The sequence below is a fragment of the Canis lupus genome, chromosome 28, assembly GCF_011100685.1.
Source record: "Canis lupus familiaris isolate Mischka breed German Shepherd chromosome 28, alternate assembly UU_Cfam_GSD_1.0, whole genome shotgun sequence".
NCBI lineage: Eukaryota > Metazoa > Chordata > Mammalia > Carnivora > Canidae > Canis > Canis lupus.
In genome coordinates this window covers 36,155,121-36,171,146 of record NC_049249.1, presented here as the reverse complement: position 1 = coordinate 36,171,146, position 16,026 = coordinate 36,155,121, and the positions used below count along the sequence as shown (strand labels likewise).

Sequence of the window (16,026 nt, the reverse complement as noted above, 5' to 3'; positions counted from 1 at the left end):
TATGCTCTCCTTTCTTAAAAATGAAATAGTTATGTAAATTATCTGTAATTCTTTTGCATGGAAGATTTGTCTACTTTTATTTATTTACTTATTTAATATTTTTATTTCATCATTTGGACTCCATATCTCTATACCTTGGGTTATAATCTAATAGTACTTTATTTTGTCACTCACATTTTTCCATTGTTGGCCAAAGAGTGCTTTCAGTTGGCTCCTGTATTCTTTGCCATGACCCATCTGTTCCTTTTTTAAGCACTTCCTTGCACTACTCTTTTCTCCAGGCTCATCTTGTATATTTCCTGTCCCAGTCCCTGAATCAGCCATTTCTCTAAGGAGCCCTGTTTCCTTTCATTGGGGAATGATGTTAGAAACCAACATCTGGGTACTAGGTGTGCTTGTTGCTACTGGGCTGTCATTTCTTTTGGGTTCTCAGCTGACAGAGCAACAGATGCATGTGTATATTCTAAACCATGTCTATACACAGCTATAAATATTTTAATGTGTAACTGTCTCAAGTTGAACATGAGTTTAGCATATTCAGGTCTCCAGACCTAATCATTCCCACACGGATTGTCTGGCCTCCTCCCCTTGCTTCTCTGTATCCCCCCCCTCCAACTTGGGAAACCTGGCTCCTGCCATTTGGTAATTCCACACATAAATGGAATTGGTATAATAGAATTGTTTTTTTTTAATTTTTATTTATTTATGATAGTCACAGAGAGAGAGAGAGAGAGAGAGGCAGAGACACAGGCAGAGGGAGAAGCAGGCTCCATGCACCAGGATCCCGACGTGGGATTCAATCCCGGGTCTCCAGGATCGCGCCCTGAGCCAAAGGCAGGCGCCAAACCGCTGCGCCACCCAGCGATCCCTGTATAATGGAATTGTTAACACATATCTCCCTGGCAAACAATTTTGTCAGCTAAGGTGCTTATGTATTGTTGCTTTTGCCTTTGGGTCTTACAGCCTCTACTCATTTCCAGAGTTTTCTAGGTCTGCACCTTATTGTTTACCCCATTCAGTGAGCTTGTTTCATAGGTTTTTAATGCATTTAGACTCTTTTGTCACATTCTGTCTTCCCTCCTGGGATCCCTCAACATCCTAAGTGATTTTTTGATCATTTTGCCCAGCTACATATATTAAGGTTTACTTTTTGTGCTGTCAAGTTTATGGTTTTTTTTTTTTTTTGTTTTTTTTTTTTAAAGGCTCCTCACAGGGAGCCCAACGCGGGACTCGATCCCGGAATACCGGGATCACGTCCTGGGCCAAAGACAGATGCTCAACAGCTGAGCCACCCAGGCGTCCCAAGTTTATGGTTTTTGACATATAGTTTTGCTTATAGTCTTGTACTCATCATTATCAAACAGGATAGTTTTGCCACCCTAAAAATCCTATGCTCTATCTACTCAACTTTCCCACCCCCACCTGGAACCCCTGGCAACCATAGATCTATTTACTGTCTGTATAGTTTGCCTTTTCCAGAATATCACAGAATTGTAATTATATAGAATGTGCCTTTTTAGATTGGCTTCTTTCACTTAGTAATATGTGTTTAAGATTAATTCATGTCTTTTCATGGTTTGGTGGCTCTGAATAATAGTCCATTGTATGGATATGCCATAATTTGTTTATTTGTTCACCCATTGGTGGGCATTTTGATTACTTTCAGTTTTTGGCAATTTTGAATGAAGCTGCCTAAGCATGTGTCCACAATTTTTTTCTTGTGTGTGTATGTGTGAACATAGGTTTTCAGATCATTTGGGTAAATACTTATAAGTGCAATTGTTAGATCTTATGGCAAGACAATGTTTAGTTTGTAAGAAACTGCCTTTCAAAGGGGCTGTATCATTTTGCAATTCTAACGACAATGAATGAGAGTTCCTGTTCTGAACTCTTTCCAGCAGTTGGTATTGTTGGGGTTTTTTAGATTTTAGCCATTCAAATGGGTGTGCACTGGTATCACATTGTTGTTTTACCTTGCAATTCCCTAAGCACAGATGATATCGAGACCCTTTTTATATTGCATACTTGCCATCTAGATATCATTTTCTTTCTTTCTTTCTTTTTTTTTTTTTTTAGATATCATTTTCATTGAGGTGTCTATTCAGATCTTTGGCCCATTTTTTAATCGGGCTGCTTTTTTTTTTTTTTTTTTTTTGTTGAGTTTCACCAGTTCTTTGCATATTGGATACAAATCCTTCAACATATGTGTATTTTGAAAATATTTCCTCCTAGCCTGTGGCTTGATCTTTTCATCCTCTTAACAGTGTCTTCTGCAGAGCATGTTCTAGTTATAATAAAGTCAATCTTGTCAATATTTTTCTTTTATGGATCATTCCTTTGGTGTTGTACTTAAAAACTCAGCACCAAACCCAAAGTCATGTAGATTTTCTCCTATGTGTTCTTCTAGAAGTTGTATTCATTTTGCATTTAGATCCACAATCCATTTTTTCCCACAATCCCTTTTTAATTAATGTTTATGGAAAGTATAAGGTCTGTGACTGGGTTATTATTTTGCATGTAGTACTGTTGTTGAAAAGACCGACTTTTTCTGCTATATTATCTTTGCAGTTTAGTAGGGATCAGCAGATTGTACTTGTGTGGGTCTCTCTCTGGGCTTTTTATTTTGTTCTATTGATCATATGTGCCTATTTGTTCACCAATATCATGCTGTCTTCATTACTGTAGCCTTATGATAACTCTTGAAATCAGATAGTGTGACTCTTCCAATTTTGTGCTCCTTCAGTATTCTAGGCCTTTTGCTTTTATCTATGAATTTTAGAATTATTGATATCTACAAAATAACTTACTGATATTTTAATTGGAATTAAGTCAAATCTATACATCATGTTGGGAAGATTTTATATTTAACCATACTGGTTAATCATTCCATTCCATGAACATGGAATCTCTGTCTTTTTATACAGATCTTTGATTTTCATCAGTGTTTTTTAATTTTCCACTGGTCACTCCTACATATATTTTGTTAGATGAATACCTAAGTATTTTATTTTTTGGAAGCTATTGTAAATTATTTCCTTTCTCATCTCAAATTCCAGTTGTTCATTGCTGTTATAAGGAGAGCAATTGACTTTGGTGTATTAACCTTGTGATGGTGCTAAACTCTGAGTTCAAAGAGCTATTTTTGTTTGTTTGGCATTTTTTACTGAGAACAAAGAAATTTTATTTCTTCCTTTCCAATCTGGTTACCTTTTACTTACTTCATTTTGCTAATTTATATGTCTAGTATGATTTTGAATAGGAATGGTGAGAGAGAATATCCTTGTCTTGTTCCTGGTTTGGAAAGAAACTGTTCAGTTTCATACCATTAAGTTTGATATTAACTGTAAGCTTTTTGTGGATATTTTTCACCAGATTAAGGACCTTTCCTTCTATTCCTAGTTTGCTGAGTTTTATTATTATTTTTAAATCATGAATATGTGTTGGATTTTGTCAAATGCTTTTTTGGTGTCAATTGATAAGACAATGTAATTTTTATTCGTAAGCTTTTTAATACGGGATTGAATTTCAGATGTTAAAACTATCTTTGCATTCCTGGGGTAAATCCCACTAGGTTGTGGAATTTATGCATTATTAGATCTGATTTTCTAGTATTTTTTTTTTTTTGAGGATTTTTGAGTCTGTGTTTAAGAAAGATACTAGTCTGTGATTTTCCTTTATTGTAATTCTTTATTTGATTTTTTTAAAAGGTTTTATTTATTTATTCATGATAGTCACACACACAGAGAGAGAGAGGCAGAGACACAGGCAGAGGGAGAAGCAGGCTCCATGCAGGGAGACCGACGTGGGATTCGATCCCGGGTCTCCAGGATCGCGCCCTGGGCCAAAGGCAGGCACTAAAACGCTGCGCCACCCAGGGATCCCTATTTGATTTTTTTATTAGGGTAATGCTGGCCTCAGAAAATGAATTGGGAAATGTTTCCATTGCTTTATTTTCTGGAAGATATTGTGGTGAAGTGGCATTATTTCTTACTTAAATGTTTGGCAAAGTTTACCCATGAAGCTACATGGATCTGGTACTTCTTTTTTGGAAGGGTATTAGTTATTAATTCAATTAAAAAAAAAGAAATAAGGCTATTCAGGTTGTCCATATCTCCTTGTGAGAGTTTGTATCTTACAAGGGGTTGTCACATTTTATCCAAATTATCCAATTTGTGGACATAGAGTTGTTGGTATCTTCCTTTGATGTAATATCAATATGTATAAGATATAATAGCCATATAATATGCCCATGGGATATACTTGAAATTGACAATTTGCATTTTCTCTTTTTTCCTTGGTTAGCTTGCCTAGATCTTTATCAGTTTCATCAATCTTTTGGTTTGTAGAATTTTTTCTATTTTTCTGTTTTTAATTTTATTGATTTCTGCTCTAATTTTTGTTATTTCTCCTCCTTTCCTGCTCTAGGATTAACTTGCTCTTCCTTCTCTAGTTTTTTGAGATGAATAGTTAGATAGATTATTGCAATTACAGTTTTCTTCTTTAACAAGTGCAGTTCAACACTGTGTATTTTCCTCTTAGCATTGATTTCACTATATCCCACATATATTATAAGTTGTATTCTCAGTTTAGTTTAAAATGTTTTTACATTTCTCTTGATACTTCCCCTGGGATCCCTGTGTTGTTTAGAAGTATATTGCTTAAATTTCAAATATCTGAGATTTTCCAGCTATATATGTTCTAGCTTAATTTCTTTGTGGTATGTGATTTTTATTCTTTTAAATTTATTACGATGTGTTTGGTGGCCTAGAATGTGTCCCTCTTGCTGAATATTTGATACATACTTGGATAGAATGTATATGCTGCCATTGTAGGATGGAGTATTCAATAAATGGCAGTTAGATTAAGTTGATTGATAGTATTATTCGGGTCTATTATGTCCTTGTTGATTTTATGTCTACTTGGTCTATCAATTACTGACAGGGAAGTGTTGAGCTCTAACTTTAATGGTGGATTTGTCTATTTCTCCATTCAGTTGTATCAAATTTTGCATCATATATTTTGATCTGTTGTTAAGTGCATACATCTTTAGGACTATCGTGTCTTCTTAGAGAATTAACTCTTTGTCATTATGTAGTTCCCTTGATAATTTTCCTTGCTTTAAAATCTACTTTGTTTGAAATTAACATAAGCCACTCCAGCTTTCTTTAGTATTAATGTGGTCTTTTTTCTCATTCTTTTACATTGAACTTTGTAATCAGCTTCATATAGACAACATATATTTGGGTCTTGTTTCTTCCTCTGAAAAATCTGTGTTAATTATAGTATTTAAACAGTTAAAAAAAATAAACAGTTCATACTTAATGTGATTATTGATATATTTGGATTAATATTAGTATCAACTATGTTTGTAGCTCTTTTCCATTCATTGTTGGAACCTTCTTTCCTGTCTTCTCTGATTTGAGCATTTCAAATGATTATATTTTATCTAATATATTTTATCAATTATACTTAAAAATGTTAGGGCACCTGGGTGGATCAGTCAGTTGAGCATCTGACTCTTGACTTTGGCTCAGGTCATGATCTTGGGGTCATGAGACCGAGCCCTGCATCAGGCTCTGTGCTCAGTGTAGAGTTTGCTTGAGATTTCCTCTCTCTCTCTGCCCTTCCCCTGATTGCTTGCACATGTGCTCTGTCTCTCTCTAAAATAAACAAATAAGTAAAACCTTCAAAATAATTTTAGTGGTTGCTTTAAGAGTTTATGGTACTTATTTTAAACAATTTAAGTCTACTTATACTTAATTTGTAGACAAATTAAGTCTACAGTACTTAATTTTAAACAATTTAAGTCTACTTACTAATAACATTATTCCACTTTATGGGTAGTGAGGTGATCTGATAAAAGAGAATTCCCAATTTCTCTCTCCCATCCTATAGCATTGCTGTTATTCATTTCATTTATCCATTTGGGATAATCACTGAATGCATTGGTATTATTACTAATTCACACTAATAGCTGTCTCTTTGATCAATGAAGAATAAGGAAAAGATTTTGCTTTATCTTCATTTATTCCTTCTCCTATGTGCTTTTTTTTTTTAATGTAGATCCATGGTTTTGACCTACATCATTTTCCTTCTGCATTAGAAAATCTTTTAACATGTCTTACGGGACAGGAGATGAATTTCCTCAGTTTATGTTTATCTAAGAAGATCTTTCTTTCACTTTCACTTTGGGGAGTAATTTCTTTGAGTATAGAATTCTAGATTGGTGTCTTTTTGTTTTTTCAACAGAAAATGTTTCCCTTAATTCTCCTGCATGGTTTCTGATAAAATATCTGCTAAATTTCTTGTCTTTATTTATAAGTAAGGTTTTTTTTTTTCTTCCTCTGGCTTCTTTCAAGATTTTCTCTGTTACTGGTTTTCTGCAGTTTGAATATGGTATGGTAATAGGTGTTTAGATTTTTTGATAGTCTACTTAGTGTTCTCTGAGATTCTGGATCTGTGATTTAGTATCTATTATTAATTTTGGAAAGTTCTTTGCCATTATTATTCAAATATTCTATTCTCTCTTCTTCTAGATTTATTTATTTGTTTATTTTTGAGAGAGCGTGAGAGAGCATGAGCACATGTTGCGGGGAGAGAGAGAATCTTAAGTAGGATCCCCACTGAGCACAGAGCCTGATGAGGGGCTTGATCTCACAACCCTGAGATGACCTGAGCAGAAATCAAGTGTTGGATGCTTAACTCACTGAGCCACCTGGGGTCCCTCCTCTAGATATTTTATTTTATTTATTTATTTTTTAATAAATTTATTTTTTATTGGTGTTCAATTTGCCAACATATAGAATAACACCCAGTGCTCATCCTGTCAAGTGCCCACCTCAGTGCCTGTCACCCAGTCACCCCCACCCCCCACCCACCTCCCCTTCCACCACCCCTAGTTCGTTTCCCAGAGTTAGGAGTCTTTCATGTTCTGTAGATATAGATATTTTAATTACACATTTGTTACACCTTTTTAAATTGTGCTATTCCTTTCAAGATGTTCTGCTTTTTTCATTCTTTGTGTTTTAGTTTAGAAAGCTTCTTTTTTAAAAAAATATTTTTATTTATTTATTCATGAGAGACAGAGAGAGAGGCAGAGACACAGGCAGAGGGAGAAGCAGGCTCCATGAAGGGAGCCCGATGTGGGACTCCATCCCAGGACCCCGGGATTACGCCCTGAGCCAAAGGCAGACGCTCAACTGCTGAGCCACCCAGGTGTCCCTAGAAAGTTTCTATTGACTTACTTTTAAGCTCATGGATCCTTTCCTTGGCCTTGTCCAATCTGCTGATGGACGCATCAAAGACATTTTTCATTTCTCTTACAATTTTTGATTTCTTGCAATTCCTTTTAATTTTTCTTAGAAATTTTTATTTCTCTGCTTACATTTCCCATCTGCTTCTTGTATGTTTACTTTTTCTATTAGAACGCTTAAACATTAATGATCATGATTTAACATTCTCCATCTGGTAACTCCAAAATCTGTGTTATACCTCAGCCTGATTCTGATACTTGCTTTTTCTTTTCAGACTGTCTTTTGTTGTTGTTTTTTTTAACCTTGTAGTTTTTCAAATAAAAGTTAACCATTTTAAAGTGTACAGTTCACTGGCATTACATGCAGTCACAGTGCTGGGCAACCATCACTGGGTATGAGCAGGGTTGGCACGTGCAGGATGTATGAGAAAGATGACATGAGCAAGGCAGGAATCAGCCTACTGGACTCTGCTCTGCATCCCCGGGCCCAGCAGAGTCCAGCAGAGAGTGATAGCTGAGCTTGAATGCATAAATGGAAAGAAGCAACATCTGTTTTGTTCTTTTTGTTTGAGGAGGCTTGATATTTGGCTTTAACCTTTTTTGGGACTAGAGCTACGAAGCTTGTTACTCAGCCTAGGGCGTCTCAAACTTCAGTGAGCATCAGAGTCATTGAAGTTGTTAAAACTCATTGCACATGTCTGGACTGGATTCTGAGATTCTGAGTTTCTAACCACTGCCCAGGTGATACCAATGTTGCACACCCCTGGACCGCACTTGGTGTGGCTCTCAGTCCATTCTCTGACTTTGTATTTAATGCCCTTCAGAGTTGGGTAGTTTCCTGGGTGAAGCAGCAGCCCTGTGTCTGGTCACCAGGCCTTTTCAGGTCCATGTGCTCTACAGCTGGAGTTGGAGCAGAATAGAGCATGTATCCCTGCCTTGGGCTGCAGTGGATACTTTAGAACTTCTGAGGGGTTATTAAAACCACAGATATTAAAAAAAAAAATAAAACCACAGATAAAAGTGGCTGGTACCCCTAATGGGGTATGTCCTGTGAGTCAGAGGTCTCCCCAAGATCAGGGCAGTGTAAGGCCAGATGATGACATCTGTGAGACTGTTACTCTCTCCACGCCCCAAAAGAACCAGCAAAGGGAAATTCACTCCATGAACTTGGAAGCCACGTGGTCATAAGCAGCCTGGAGTCAGTGTATCAGATTTTTACACATCTTCTTCCAAAAATCTCCCTCGACAGACATCTTCCAAAAGGAAAATGTATTTTAGATAATCAGTCTCAATGGTTTGGTATTAGCCTCTTTTCCTGATACAGGGACCTGGAGATGACATCTCGTCCTGAAAAGTCTTCCGGGGGGGGGGGGGGACACTCCACTTCGCAGATGCTATTATTGAAATTGAATGGAGCTGTTATCAGACGGCTGATACCTGTAGATCTTGTAGAGCAGGATGTTAGCTGGCCGCCGTGGCGTCAGCTCCCTGTGGCTCTTCGCCCCTGGCACGTATACAATTGGTAGCTTGGAAGACTTATTATTCGAGAACAATACTCATAGTTCCATCAGGTTTCTTTTCTGAGTAAGAGGCCAAAATGTCACGTGTGTTGGTGAGAGGAATTCATACCGGGAGCACAAGTCACTGGGACCGAAAATGCATTCAGAAAATTAGACCGGCGTCCCTTCTGTCACACATGGCCATTCCATCAAATGTGAACCCTGGGAGTTTTGCTCCTGTTGTCATTGTACGAATGTTCCAACAGCCACAATTTTAAGTGTTTTCACAGTGGTCTTGCAAATGGTGAAAACCTTCATGCCCTGAGATCTTATGCTCCGAAGCAACAATTACAACTCGTAACGTATATTTTATTAACCTCAAAAATGGAATGTGTGAACTGTAGACTCAGGGCATTTGTTTGACATGTCAGTGAGCTCTTATGTATACTTATGTGTAGGAGCGAAACTCACTGCTTCTCCAGCTGGGTGCCAGCTTCCCCCCTGCAACCACCCCAGGCCCTGCACAGGTGGCTGGACACCATGTACACAGGCTGTGCAGGGGACTCTAAGGGTGGGACTGGCTGGGACCACTGGTTTTCTGTGATAAAGGAGTTTCCATGGAGCTCCAGGGTGCCTTACATGTCCTGACTCCCCTCCCACCTGAAGCCTGGAGTCCCCCTGAGTGCCTAGCAGTGGGTGACACTCTCATTTCTGTCTGGGAGGACCAGATCAGGCCCATAGTCACGTAGGGTCCAAAAGTCACTCCATCTTTCCCAAGAGCCCATGGGACTCTGGGTTCCAAACCCTATTGCCCAAGAAGATTAAGATTCACCTTAACCCCTCTTCCCTGGGGTCCATGGGCCCCAGGATCTCAGACTTCAGTTTGCTCTAAAAGCTTTACAGTGTCACAGTGCTCCTCCTTCACAGGATTGAAAATCATTTTATGTTTGAGTCAGGTTCAGAAACCTGTTCTATTTATTTATTTTTATTTATTTGTTTTAAAATTTTTATTATTTTTTTTCCTGTTCTATTTTAGAAAGCTGATGACTCTTCTTGTCCTCTGCCCTGAAATGTTAAATTTACTGCTTCTCTTTTCCTGTAGGTGTAAAGGAATAAATTAGCATATTGGTCCCTCCTAATTGCTTGATTCCAATTAATCGTCTTTGTGTGTCAAATCTTTTATATTTGAAGGAATGATGGTAGAAACAAATGGGGTGACTGGGATTTTAAAAAAAAACATGCTGGGAGGATCTAGCAGAACCTGATCAGTGCCCATCAGCATGGACAATCACTCACTTGCTTGGGTTTCTTTTTTTTTTTTTAATAATAAATTTATTTTTTTATTGGTGTTCAATTTGCCAACATACAGAATAACACCCAGTGCTCATTGGGTTTCTGTGTTTAGAAAACTCACTGTGAGGGCTCCTGGGTGGCTCAGTGGTTGAGCATCTGCCTTTGGCTCAGGTTGTGATCCCGAGGTCCTGGGATTGAGCCCCCCCATCAGATTCCCCATGGGGAGCCTCCTTTTCCCTCTGCTTGTATTTCTACCTCTCTGTGTCTCTCATGAATAAATAAATCTTAAAACAAACAAACAAACAAAAAAACACCTCACTGTGACTGGTTGTCTATTACACTGTCAGGTTGCCCTATCCAGTATGGAAGTTACCAGCCATGTGTGGCTGTGAGCACTGGAAATGATGCTACTCCTGGTTGAGCTGTGCTATAAGTATGAAATATACTCAGGATTTGAACGTAGTAGGGAAATACTATAAAAATATGTCGTTAGGATTGTTTATATCGATTACATGCTGTGAGAATAATACGTTGGATATGATAGATGAAATACAGTATATCATTAAAATTAACTTTACACGTTTTTATTTTTTAAATTAAAAAGCTACTAAAAATTTATAATTATGAGGCTGAGGTTAATTCTATTGGACAGGGATAGTCTAGCCCGTTCAGGCTATTGTTCAATTCAAGCACAAATATATACTCTTCATGGGGGCTTGCTCACACTTCTGGTTGTCTACTACATACGAAAGCTCCCATGACCTAGCAATTGACTTGAAACTCTTTTTGACACCCAGCCTATAATGCTGTTTGAAGAGTTCTAGCATTTTACAAAAGACCTCTGGGAATTTTTTGATGCACAAATCATATAGCTGTTATAGTGTTAGCTGACCTTCTACGTGTCTATGAGGAATTTTGATAGTCAGTTGTGAGTTTGAATGAGCCACGCATTGTTTATTGATAGCAACAGGTAGTGTCTCTCTGCCTTATGAAAATAAAAACCTTAATTCGATTCTTTGGTTGGAATACTATTTTTGAAATATATATTTAGTATCAGAGAAAAGTTGGCCAAGTTTCAAGAATGTAGAAAACCTACATTAGAAAAGACAATGAGATTAAGATCAGAGAATTATTAATGTGGAAATAAGAAGGTGTTAAGGGAGTTCTGATTGTAATTTATAAAATCAGTGAGTTCTGTATGTAGTGTAATTGCAATAGCAAACCTCTCCGAGGGCATCATTGGAGGACATTAGCTCCCTCAAAGTACTTTCCAGGTGCCGTGAAACTACTTCTGTGATTTCCTCAAGGGTGTTTAGATTTAGCAAATAAAAATACAGGACACCAAGTTAAATGTGAATATCAGATAAACAATGAATAAATTTTAGTCTAAGTACGTTCCATGTAGTATTTAGGTTTTGCTTTTACTAAAAGTGATTTGTTGTTAATCTGAAATAAAGCATGTCGGGGAGCTGCCCCTGACCTTCCACCCTGGCCTCCTGCCCCTTGAGGCCCTGCTGCCTCTGCCCCTCGCAGGGCTGTCTCCAGGGGTGGAAGGCTGTGGTAGGCTGAGTCATGTCCCCAAGGGTGGTGCTACCTTAGTCCCTGGAACCTGTGAATTTGTTTTCTTACATAGTAGGAGGGACTTTGCCGATGTGATTAAGATTCTGGCCATGGGGAGCTTCCCCTGCAAAAACTGGATGGGCTCAGTGTACTCACAAGAGACCTCATAAAGGAAAGCAAGAAGGTCAGAGCCAGAAAAGCAGATGTGAGGGTGGAAATGAGGTTGCAAGTGAGGTTGCAGTGATGCAGCCATGGGCTAAGGAATGCAGGAGCCTCTAGAAGATGGACAAGAAAACAGATCCCCTCCCCCCCTTGAGCCTCTGGAAGAAGCACCTGCCTTGATTTTAGCTCCCTAAGACCCATTCTGGACTTCTGACCTCCAGAAATGAAAGTATGTCTCTGCATTGTTTCAAGCCACTTCATCTATGATGATTTATTAGAGCAGCAATAGGAAACTACTACAAGGGGTAGTAGTTTCACAAGGGGTGAGCATGGCATTCTCGCTGGCTTCTCTTGGCCCTATAGCACAGCAAATACCACGTTCCGACTCTTAGGAAAATATTAATGATGGGTCCATGATCACAGAAGGTGGAGGAATCACACACAACTACTGCAGAGAGCCCTTTACCGGCCTCCTGCCTACCTGGGTTCAAAACCTATGTCTGCCTTGCCACCTGCGCATGGCCAAGATGAACTGCCTCAGACCCCAAGCCTTTTATCCTGGTAAGAATAAGAAGTCTATCCAGGTTTGATTTCATGAGGATAATTGATTTGCCTCGCCACCAGCCACGGGACGTGAGTACAATTCTCCAAGCTGGGCTACCAGGTCTTAAATCCTACCTGCCATCCGGGCTGGGCTAGGCCGAGGTGAGCCCTGTGTTCTTTTGACCCTCTCTTGGAGTGAGGTGATGCAGAGGCCTGCATGTTCTTCCTGTAGACCTGTGTCAAACCCCATCCTTGCTTCCCCCAAACTGCTGTGGGCATACACCCACCACTCTGCAAGAAGGCATAAGAGTGTGTGGATGAAGGGCAGATAACATCCTCGCTCAGGCAAGGAGTACTTTTCCATCACTAACACCGTTTAGAGTCGGCAGCTCTGTCCGTTCACAGAAAATAACATCATCTTAGAGGACTACGTGGAGGTGCATGGTACCCGAAGCCGCATTTTCTCAAAACTCTTTCCAGTAGAGTCTTTTTGCTTTGCAAATACTGAAGGTCCTTGGCTGGTTTCCCTGGAACGGAGGAACAGACTACATCAATATGCAAATTCAAGCAACTCTTGCTTAGGAAGAAAGCTGCTCACAAGTGTATATAAGTTTTCCTGATTTTTCTTCATCTGGGTTCAAAAATCTTCGGTGACTCATCTCATGTCAGGCTGTCATGCTATGCAGTTCTGGAGTGAAAGGAACTCGGTCATGGTCTTCTAGACCCTCGAGTGAGGAGTCATCCAGAAAGAAAGAGGAAGTGGTTTTGGAATTGACAGGTTGGGGCGAGGGGGGGGAAGCGGTGAGCACTGGGTTTACAGAGCAGGGACCGTAGCTTCAGTGGCAAGTGACAAGCGTGTCCTACTGGAGGTTAGTTCCGTAGTATCGCTAGTCTCGTGGGTGTGTTTTCCTAATATTTTCGCCTTCTCACAGACATTTTGTAATTTCTTGCTAAACAGGAAAATACGGCTTTTAAGCAAGACTGCCTATGGATTTGTACTGCTGTGCCCAAGATTGCAAATCCGAGAAACCACCAAGGAGCCGACACCTATATAATCGCACAAGGGTTTAATCACAAGCTCGAGCTTGGGTCCAAGTATACCCGACACAGCGGAGCAGAGACTTGGACCCCGAGACTAAGAAGCACAGCAGTGTTATAGGGGCTGGTGGCCAATGAGATCGTAACATACATAGAAAGTTGCACAGTCATGTGGGTCCACACGCAGGTGGCCGATCGAATCACGATCCACCCTATAGTGACCATTTGAAGTAGCCTATTATTCTGGTCAGAATTGGTGTGCAGGTTTGGTGGGGGCAAAAGACGGGGTTTTCATTCTTTGGTGGTTAAAGGTCAGAGGTCCCGCATTCCTATGTGTGCTGGTTTCTGATAAGGGTGTGCTTAATAGCTAAAGGAGGGTGAGGGAGTGCCTTAAACAGCAGGCAGGTCGTGTGGGGGTTTTACATGAGGCGGCGGGTGTAGCACAAAATGGAGTTAGTCCTGCTCTGCTTGTCCAGGGGTAGGGGATTTTTGTTAGATTTCCTGGGTCCCACAGTACCTTACTGACAGTTGATGCTTAGAGAACACATTTTAAGTGGATGATGGTCGAGAGGGGAAGGCGGGAAGACGAGTCAGTGAGTATGTTGTAAGATTTCCAGTTTGTGTTCGGGGGAGAAGAGAGAAAGGAAGGCAGAGGCCTAAGGCCTCGTTAACTCCAATGAAGATGCCACCAGTTGCCGTTGCTTCGGTTTCTCGCAGGCTATTCTGGAGAATTGGGAACCCTGGCGATCTGACCACCTTGTAGTCCTTGCTGAGGAAGTGAGAGGAGAAAACACCCAACACCCAGAAGGGGCCGAGGCTTTATTGTTCGTCTTTTGTGTGCCTGGCCCGAAGTGAGGCCTTTGGGGACAGGGTGGTGGCTGAGCGGGGGAGTGGGAAGCTCGGTCGAGAGTCATGGTACATAGCCCAAATCAGGAAACAATTAGCATGGAAAAAAAAAAAATTCCCAGGGCAAAACATTTTCTTTTGGAAAATTAACGGTAGTGTTGAAAAAGAGACTCTTGTTTTTTAAAAAAGATTTTTATTTACTTATTTGGTGGGGGGAGTGGAGGGGAGGGACAAGCAGACTCTGTCCTGAGCACAGAGCCAGACTCGGGGCTCAGACCCAGGACCCTGAGATCGTGACCTGAGCCAAAATCAAGAGTCAGAGGCTGAACTCATTGAGCCACCTGGGCATATATACATACATACATACATTCGTACATTTATATTTAAATTTAATTAAATTAACGCGTAGTGTATTATTAGTTTCAAAGTTAGAATTTAGTGGTTCATTAGCTGCATATCACACGCAGTCCTCGCTCCATCACGTGCCCTCCATCCGGTCCCCCAGTTACCCCCCACCCTGCCCCCCAGCGGCCTTCAGTTTACGTCCTACAGAGACATTCATTCATTCATTCATTTTAAGATTTTATTTATTTATCCATGAAAGAGACAGAGGCAGAGGGAGAAGCAGGCTCCCTGTGAGGAGCCCGATGTGGGACTTGATCCCAGGACCCTGGGATCACCTGAGCCAAAGGCAGACGCTCAACCACTCAGCCACCCAGGTGTCCCCTACAGAGACTTTTAAGTGAAGGGCATCCCCAAGTGCCCCCCAGAAGTCCACTCATGTTCCTTCTTCCAGCCCACTCACGAGTTGGGTCGATCCCTGGGTGCGCTCGGCCTCTGCTTCTGTCAGACCTGTGGCCTCTCTGCTCCATGCCAGCCTGAGTGGCTAACCGCCCCTTGCCTCGGTTTCTGCACATGAGGCATTCGTGTGGGTCGTGAACCTGAAGGGAAGTTAGGGGGCTGGCACTGATTTGTAGCTCACAGTCAAGTGTCAGCTGCTATCTGCTATGTCCTTTTATTCTTTTTTTTTTAAAGATTTCGTAATTTATTTTGAGAGAGAGAGAGAGCGAGCAAGTACACACGAGCAGGGGAGAGGGGCAGAGGGAGAGAGAGACACACACCGAGAAACCCAAACAGACTCCCCCACTGAGTGCAGAGCCCTATGCGGGGCTCGATCTTACGACCCTGAGATCACGAGCTGAGCTGAAACCTAGAGTCAGACCCTCAACCCACTGAGCTACCCGGGCACCGCAACTGCTATATTCCTAAAAGCTTTGGGAACCCCTTTCAACCTCTCTTATCTCCTCTCCTTGGTCCCCAAATGCAAAGCAGCTTGACCACATCTTTTGTTGACTTGTTTCCAGTCCAGTGGAAACCTGAACCCCATCAGTGGATGATCAGGGTATCTTCCCAAATAAACAGAACAACTGCTCTCCCTAAAAGAATGTTGGTGTTTCCATTAAGATAATTTTAAAAGCCTCACTGTATAAACAACTACGGATATCTGCACTTTAAAATCAGATCTAATAAACTACCACTTTTGGTAACATATAGGGAAATTCAACCTTATGTTAGGTTAATAACAAATTAATATTTTTTCCATAATTAAAATAATGGATTAAAAAGATTCAATGAGAAAGTCAGTAGTGCACGGGATTATCTTATTATCTTCATTAAATATTTCCTGAGAAAGCAATAATTACTACAGTCAAACTGTCAAAGCCAAAATGAGCCACAAGACAAATATTGTAGTTAAATCCTCTAGTTCCTCCAGTGTAGGCATTTGCCTACAAAATATAGGTTTTTGAGTTCTTCTAATTAACAGAGGAGTTC

The 16,026-nt window shown here is 40.3% G+C and overlaps 1 long non-coding RNA gene across 1 annotated transcript in view; it reads left to right on the top strand.

Annotated features, from left to right (window-relative positions):
* The window catches only part of LOC119866618, a 51,086-nt gene extending 36,819 nt beyond the window's left edge, over positions 1-14,267 (top strand). Inside the window, exon 3 of the long non-coding RNA XR_005380757.1 lies at positions 13,268-14,267. This is a non-coding gene — a long non-coding RNA (uncharacterized LOC119866618). The remainder of the gene's footprint in view (positions 1-13,267) is intronic.
* Positions 14,268-16,026: the final 1,759 nt, after the last annotated feature.